The 8,363-nt window shown below is 45.3% G+C and overlaps 1 pseudogene; it reads left to right on the forward strand.

Annotated features, from left to right (window-relative positions):
- The first annotated feature begins 1,902 nt into the window (after positions 1 to 1,902).
- LOC136653784 (vomeronasal type-2 receptor 26-like) lies at positions 1,903 to 7,235 on the forward strand (annotated as a pseudogene).
- The last annotated feature ends 1,128 nt before the right edge of the window (positions 7,236 to 8,363 follow it).

Genomic DNA, 8,363 nt, shown 5'->3' on the forward strand with positions numbered 1-8,363 from the left:
CTGTTTCTGGGAGTGCTCTTAAAACATGCACACACAGTGAAAATCTAGTGGATGCATGTGGACTGAGTATGGTGGACAATGGATTAACTGCCCAATCCTAAGCATGTCTACTCTGACAAAAGTCTCATTAGAGTCAATGGGGCTTACTCCCAGGAAAGTGTGGATAGGACTGGGCTGTCAATCAGTTGACTGGCATTCAAGAAGGAAGGGGCCAAAGTTGAATGTTCCAGCTGCAGCAGAAGTCCATGTTGGAGCTGCAGGAAAGGAAGAGAGCAGTCTGATGGTGTAACTGGTGCAGTGGTTCTAGGGTGGTGGAGAGAATGGGGATATTTAACACAGCACCAGCTTAAATGCAAATAAAAAGCATGGCAGGCAACAGTAACTTGTGCATTATATAGACTAAACAAATACTGAACATGAATGAATTTAATTTCATAGGAAGGAGCAGATTCAGTCGTGCACTACGTCACTGTGCTTGCAGGGGACTGTCTCATATCTACCAGCACATCCTGGCCTTGGCCTTTGCTGTCAAGGAGATCAACAAAATCCTGGGATCTTACCAAACGTCACTCTGGGCTTCCACATCTATAACAGCTATTATACAGCAAAGTGGACCTATCATGCCTCCTAGAACTCCTCTCCACTCGGGGCAGATTCATCCCAAACTTCAAGTGTGATGTCCAGGACGATGTAGTAGCAGTCATTGGGGGACCAAATTCAGAAGTTTGTATCTTTATGGCAAGCATTCTGTCCATTTACAAGATGCCTCAGGTGAGATATGCAAATAGAGGATGGAAACTGCCTGTGCTATTGGTGTTTCCTGAGACTTCACCTGCACCCTTAATTATTATCGTGGTTAAAGATGATAAGAAGCAAGTGATGGGCTATGGCAGTCATTCCTGAAATGTGGGCTGTGGTGCCTTCGGGTACCACAGCACACTCACAGGGGAACTGTGGGATGTCCTCAGGTGCTCCTCCTACCGGCTCTCCCAAGTACTGCCATCTTGGATCTCATGAATTCTCACAAGATCCAAGACAAGGGCTCCCAAATCCCGTGAGATTTGGACGCAGCCATCTTTGAGATTTGGGCACTGCCATCTCAGGCCTCACAAGATCACACAAGATCACACAAGATCTTGTCGCCACCATCTTGGATCTTCTGAGATTCAAGATGGCAGTGCCTAGCTGAGCCAGGAAGAAGAGGCTGCAGGGGCACTGTGACCGTAAAGTTTAGAAACCACTGAGCTATAGAATTCTAGTAAACTGCTGGTAATTTTTTTTAATGTGCCTTTACTCAAGTTTAGAATAAAAGTCTGCCATTTCAGGATTGAAAACAGCATATAGTCATCCTGCAATGCTTTGATGTTGGTATCCATTGTAGCTTGCTGGGCCCTTGTTGAATGAAGCAAGATAGTGCTGGAGAACAGAGAAGGGCAAAAAATCTGAACCCCACACTGGATGCAATCCATGTTCTTAAAAAATAGGGATAGATGCTGATGGCTGGTGAGGTGGGAATATATGCTTCAGACTCCTGATGAATTCTCTGGGATCACAAATCCACACTGAGCACATAACAAAGATATAAATTGAAATCTGGGTAGGAACTCTTAAGATCTGGGGGGATACTCTGCTATCAATCTACTCCATCAAAGAAAGAGAAAGTGAAACTTACTTTATTTTCAAAATATCTTACTTCCTTAATGTTTTCTTTATTTTCCAAAGATCACCTACGGAACTTCTCCTGAAATGAATCAAAGAACCGAAGGTGCTTTCTTTCACCAAATGTTTCCAGATCAGGACCTCCAGTATACTGGGATTCTTGAGCTGTTGCTCTATTTCAGGTGGACATGGATTGGGGTGGGTTTAATAGATGACGAGAAAGGAGAGCAATTGTTACGGAACATGCTTCCCAAGTTTTCTCAGAGAGGTATTTGTTTTGACTTCATAGTGAAACTGGGAAGAATGACATTTTCTGATCACGTCATTGACATGGAGAAGGAGACCTTTGAAACATTAATGGCCATCACAAATAGTACTGCCACTGTTGTGGTCTTAGATGGTGACATTATGACCATTATGTTTTTGAGAATGCTTCCTGTGATTGCCGGGGTGGAGGATGTTCCACTGAGTAAGGAAAGCAAAGTTTGGATTATGACAGCCAAGATGGATTTCGTGTCAGTTTCTTTTCAGAGAGATTTGGACATCCACATACTCAATGGTGCCATATCCTTGGCACTGCCCTCTAATGAGGTATTTGGTTTCCAAGACTTCCTTCAGAGCAGAAACCCTGTCCTGGAGGAAGAAGACGGCTTTGTCAGGCAGTTCTGGGAAGAGGCATTTGCCTGTTCATTCCCAAACACTGACTTAGAAAATACAGACGGGAAGATCTGCACTGGGGAGGAGAAGCTGGAGACTCTTCCTGGGTCTGTTTTTGAAATGCGCATGACTGGCCACAGTTACAGTGTCTACAATGCCGTCTACGCTGTGGCACATGCTTTGCGGTCCATGCATTCATCTAAATGCAAACTCAGAAGAGGAGTGTGTGGAGGAAGCCATAAGCTTCTGCAACTACAGCCATGGCAGGTAACATCTCAAGCCAACAAAGGAAGATCAGTTCATCATACCTGCAGCTGAACGTTGAATGGGGTCTCTCTGTCCAGACTGGCATTTCGGTCTTTAAGTGCTCAGTCTGCCATTTTCAGCTGGTTTGATGCTACTCATGAAAATACCAGTGGACAAGACTGTTCTTACTACGACCTATGACTAAAAATAAAATAAAAAATATTTTAGTTCTAGGTGCATGCACAAGGGTTTTTTTTTTTTGTTTTTTTTAAAATCATTTCTATTTAACTTCTTTTTTGCAGATTGCAACTAAATAGGTGTATATGGTTTGGCGGGAAGAGTAGTAAATTCTGCTACCCGCCCGCCCCCACACACACTGTAGTGGGGAAGATCAAGTACTCAGCAAACAGATTTTATTCTATCTGGTATTGCTATTCCAAAAAGTCTCCTTCCTGCATTTTTACCATTTCTATTTGCTTTTGAAGGAAAGGATGAGCAAACATTGAAAGATGCTCCACTTTGATCCTTTCATCTCTCCATCCATGCACTGCTTAGGCACTTGCAGTTCTGCTTTGTATTTCCCCGTTAATGTTGGTGCCCATTCAGTGAAAACAGCAAATATTTCCAAAGACACTGAAACCTCTTTAGATGGGGGTGGGGGGTGGGCAACGATGGTCTGAACACTACTAATACTAGCATCCAACAAGCTCTCAAGAGGTGGTTAAGCATCTATTTTGAATGATGAACATCCTCTCAAATATCCACATGCTCTCGAATGTTCCTGTGCCTTATTCGGCTTTCTTCCAGCTCCACCACTATCTGAGAAGGGTCTCATTCAACAACAGTGCTGGGGAGGTAATTTCCTTTGACCTCAATGGACAGTTAATCATTCCACTCAATATTATGAACTGGATCACATTCCCAAATAAATCTTTTCTGAGAGCTAAAGTTGGAAAGATAGATCCCTTGAGTCCTCAGGATGAAATGTTCTCTCTGTCTCCGGATGCTGCCATCGTGTGGCCCACCATATTTAACCAGGTATGCTCAGTCTGTATTCCTGGTAGCACAATCCTAACTATCACTAGCGCCAGCACATCAGTACTCCATGGGGGATTTTGGCTGCTGGAGGTCTCCTGGGGGTCCCCTTGCCCCGGGTGAGCTCCAGCAGCAGCTGTGGGTCAACGTGCACCTGTGACAGCTCCATTGCTGGTACAAGCCTGCCTTGGCCTGGGAAAGCAGATCAGGCCTGGGAAGGAGGTTAAGATTTAGTCAATCCCAACCCCCTGAGTCTGACCTACCCTCCTCCCCGTCCCATCACTGCCCCATTCTGTCTACCCTGCTTCATGCAACCCTCTTACTGCCCCCATAACCCTCTGCATGGTAATCCTGCTCAGCATCCGTTTTGCTGTAGTGGCCCATAATGGCTCCCCAGGAGAGGGGGAGGGGCCACTTGCAAGGCGTGGTGGGCTCCCTGCAAAACTTAGTGCTTTGCACCTCCTCTAGCTACACTACTTCTGTCAGCAACAACAGAAGAGGAGGATGGCAGAGTTACCAGGTGCACTACATGGGTATTTGGGGAGAAGAGCGTTTGGGGTGTGAGGAACACACGTGGGGGATCCACTGAGTTCTGCCACACTCGCTGACATCTTTTGAATAAGGCATTGGAGGGGAAGGAAGGGCAAAAGGCTGTGCTTTATTATAAAGGGGGAAGGGAGAAATAAAGAAAGAGAAGAAATGGGAGTCCGGTAGCCCAAGCAGAGCACAGTTATGAATTGGGGGTGGTTATGAATGGGGGTTTCCCTGAAAGACGCATCAGGAGACATTGTCCATTTCTGGTGGGGGTGAGTCACTTGAGACTAACTGCATAAGTACTTATGCACATTACTAAGAACATATTCCTGGCAACTTTCTATTTAATGACATCACTTCCTGATTAATGACATCACTTCTGGCCCTCAGTAACGTAATGGGGAGCAGCGGCCAAAAGCCACATGGGTCAAGGGAGCCGCGTGCTGGAGAAGCCTGAGAACCACTGCTTTAGCCCATTACATTCAAGTGTTCAGGCAGATCACTGCTGTTTTAGCTGACCAACACCGAGCTATTTATTAAACGAAGAATGACCAGCAATGTACAGTATATGGTCTGAATGTCATAACATTCTTTGTGTTCATGTACGGACAGTCACGGCCTCTTTCTGTGTGCAATGACAACTGCCCTGCAGGTTATAGCAGGACCAAGAAAGAAGGGAAGCCCTTTTGTTGCTATGACTGCCTTCCATGTCCTGAAGGAAAGATTTCAAACTGGACAGGTAAGAAGTTATCTGAATAGAGTTGTGTTCATCATCATCATCATCAACAACATGTTGACTATGAGGAAATAGGTCCACATCACAGAGTCATTTATTTGATTGTGAAAAAAAAAGTTTGCATGTATACAGTCCTGGGGGAAGAGAGCTGCCGATAAGGGCATCTCCACTGATACAGCTACTGAAACATTTCAGTTAAGGTAACTAACTTCCCAAGGGAAAAAAGAAATTGGATTTTAGAAAAACACAGACATGATGGACAAAAATGATCCTGGCTGCTGCTTTCGAAAGTCTAGGGAGAAAATATTCGTCCACTTGAGTCAATGGAGAGACTTATGAGACAGATTCCTTCTGGACAATAGCAGGGCATGGCTTCTTTCAAAGCTTGACAAGGATATAACTGCAGATTTCAGAAATGGATCCTGCAGACCTTAGACACATGTTGGTTACAGAAGCACAGCTAGAGGGGCTGCAAAGCACTAAGTTTTGGAGGGAGCCTCACTGTGCCATGCAAGCAACCTCTCCCCCTTCCCCTTTGGAGCCATTCTGGGCCACTGTCCTATCCTAATTTTTGAATCCTGCCGACTACGCCAATTTGTCCAAATATCTCAACGCCCTCTAATGCCCGCTTTTTGGCTAATTAACACCCTCTTTATCTCTAGAACAACCGCTGTGGTGTGCAAAGGAATGAACACAGAACTCCTTATCTATAGCAACTACCCAAATTTATTGCTATGAACACAGACACTACCTGCAAGTCCTCTTATCCGGAGTCTTTCCCTTCCCAAAACTCCACTTAACTCAGTGGGTAAAGGTCTGAAGCCTCCTATTCAAGTCCAATCCGGTCTCCAAAGCACAGTCCAGTCTTCCTAGTCTTCTGTGTCCTCCAGCAGAGTCCTGGCAGTCCCCTTCTCCTGTAGGTCTGGGTCAGGTAGCCCTCTTGGTCTGGTTCCCTCCGGGTCAGGTAGCGTTTCCCTCTGAGTCAGGGTCCGGGTTTCCCTCTGGATCAGCTTCCGGCTGGGTCAGCTTCCCGCTTCTTTGGTCCTTCTGAAGCTGCTTTTTATCTTTTGTGTCCCATTAAGTGCAAATGCAGCTCAGCTGTGAGCTACCTCCTTAGCTCATTCAAAGCCCCATCAAGGTCAAATGAAGCTCAGGTGTCCAACCAGGTCTCCATTGGCATTCATTGATTACAGCTGTGGAGCCAGCCCTGCCCTTCCCAGAGCTATCAAACAGCTGTCAAAACATGGGATCACTGTCAACACCACATCATCCACCTGATGATCTTCTGATCTTCCATTACAGCCACTAGAGCAAAATGGAGATGTATGCCTGGCTCCAAAGTGGAGGGGCCACTTGCGTGGTGCAGTGAGTCTCCCTGCAAAACTTAGTGCTTTGAACCCCCTGCTCATTTACTGCAGCGCACCAGAATTTCCATGTGCCAAAAACGATTCTTATTTTCTTTCCCAGATGTGGATGAATGTTTTCAGTGTGCTGAAGATCATTCTGCAAACGAGGACCAGAATTCTTGCAATCAAAAATCTATAAGCTTTTTGTCTTACGAAGAACCTTTGGGGATTGTCCTGGCTGCTTTTGCACTTTCCTTTCTTTCCATCACCATGTTGGTGCTCGGGGTCTTCATCAAGTACCAGGATACTCCTATAGTCAAAGCCAACAATCGAAACCTCACCTATGCCCTCCTCATGTCCCTCCACCTCTGCTTCCTTTGTACTTTGCTATTCATTGGCCAACCTGACAAGCTCTCATGTTTGCTCCGACAAATAACTTTTGGCATCATCTTCTCAGTGGCCGTTTCTTGTGTGTTGGCCAAAACCATCACTGTGGTCCTCGCTTTCATGGCCACCAAGCCAGGGTCCAGCATGAGGAAATGGCTGGGAAATAAATTGGCAGTCTTCCTGGTCCTTTCCTGTTCCTCTGTTCAAGTCATCATTTGTACGGTGTGGCTGGCAACCTCCCCTCCATATCCAGACGCTGACATGCACTCAATGGCTAAAGAAATTGTCCTGCAATGTAATGATGGCTCAGCCATCATGTTCTACTGTGTCCTGGGCTATATGGCTCTCCTGGCTCTGGTCGTTTCACGGTAGCCTTCCTAGCCAGGAAGTTACCTGACGCTTTTAATGAAGTCAAATTTATCACCTTAAGCATGCTGGGGTTTTACAGTGTCTGGATGTCCTTTGTGCCAACCTACCTGAGCACCAGGGGGAAATACACAGTGGTGGTGGAGATCTTTTCTCTCTTAGCCTCCAGTGTTGGCTTACTGGGCTGCCTCTTTTTCCCCAAATGCTTCATTATTATCGTGAGACCTCAGTTGAACAACAGGGTACAGCTAACGCTAAGAAAGTGTTAGGCAATCAAATTTATACAAGAATTTGTCATTATGCTAAAATATATGTATCATTTATAAATGTATAATTGTATTTAGTCCACATTGTATAGATGCTACGTGGCATTCAACCAATAGATGGGGTGAATAATGAAACCTAATGGAATGAGATTATTATTATTTAACAGCACAAAGGTGGGAAATTGGATTTTGGTGCTTTTTTCCCTTGTTACAAGGCATTTAAAGGTGGACCTGAGGATTGGTGGTGAATCAAATCAGTGGATAACAATTCAGCGGACACTGCAGTTGTACCCGTATGTGCTAGATGTAAATCGCTTTTCAATGCTCTTCCTTTTTGTATTTTACGTTGTATTTTATGTACCCATTTGAGTCTTTAAGCCACCTTGGGCTTCCAGAAAGGAAGAAAACAAGCAAGCAAGCAAGCAAGCAAACAAACAAACAAATGCAATTTTGCCTTTACACACTGACAAAATGTAACCTTCACATAAGATGTGGGCTGAGTGTAAGTTAGGTTAAGAATCCATTCATGTGAAATTTTGAGTACATTGCATTCTAAGCTGGGGGGGTGGGCAAATCCCGGCCCACATGTCATTTGCGGCCCTTGGGGACCCCCAATTCAACCTGCAGGGAGCCCCCAGTCTCCAGTGAGCCTCTGGTCCATTGGAGACTGTGCAAGCCTGTGCTGACTGGTGACTGTGCATTCTCTTGGAGGTGTATACTCAGGTGTTGTGTGCTCAGGCTGGAGGTGTGGGCTCAGGAGTTATTTGTACCCCCTGTATTATAGTTCTCATGTGTATTATAAAAAAACTCAGTAAAATCAATTCATTCACATCCGTTCTGTCTATAATGTATTCATTTATGCAAATTTTTTCAGATTAGAAAGGTAAATTAAGTTTTTTTCCTGGCCCCTGACCCAGTGTCCGAGAGATGATGTGGCCCTCCTACCAAAATGTTGCCCATCCCTATTCTAAGCAATGGGATTTAACAGCCCAATCCTCTGGGACCTCAGCACCGGAGCTGTAGCCCCAGGGCAAATTTGTGCCACCTGGAAGTAAACTGCTCCAGTGGGGTGGCCTGTCGCATCCCATTGACACTGCAGTCAGGGTGACAAGATCCAGTGGTGGACAGAGA

Source organism: Tiliqua scincoides, chromosome 5, assembly GCF_035046505.1.
Source record: "Tiliqua scincoides isolate rTilSci1 chromosome 5, rTilSci1.hap2, whole genome shotgun sequence".
Taxonomy (NCBI): domain Eukaryota; kingdom Metazoa; phylum Chordata; class Lepidosauria; order Squamata; family Scincidae; genus Tiliqua; species Tiliqua scincoides.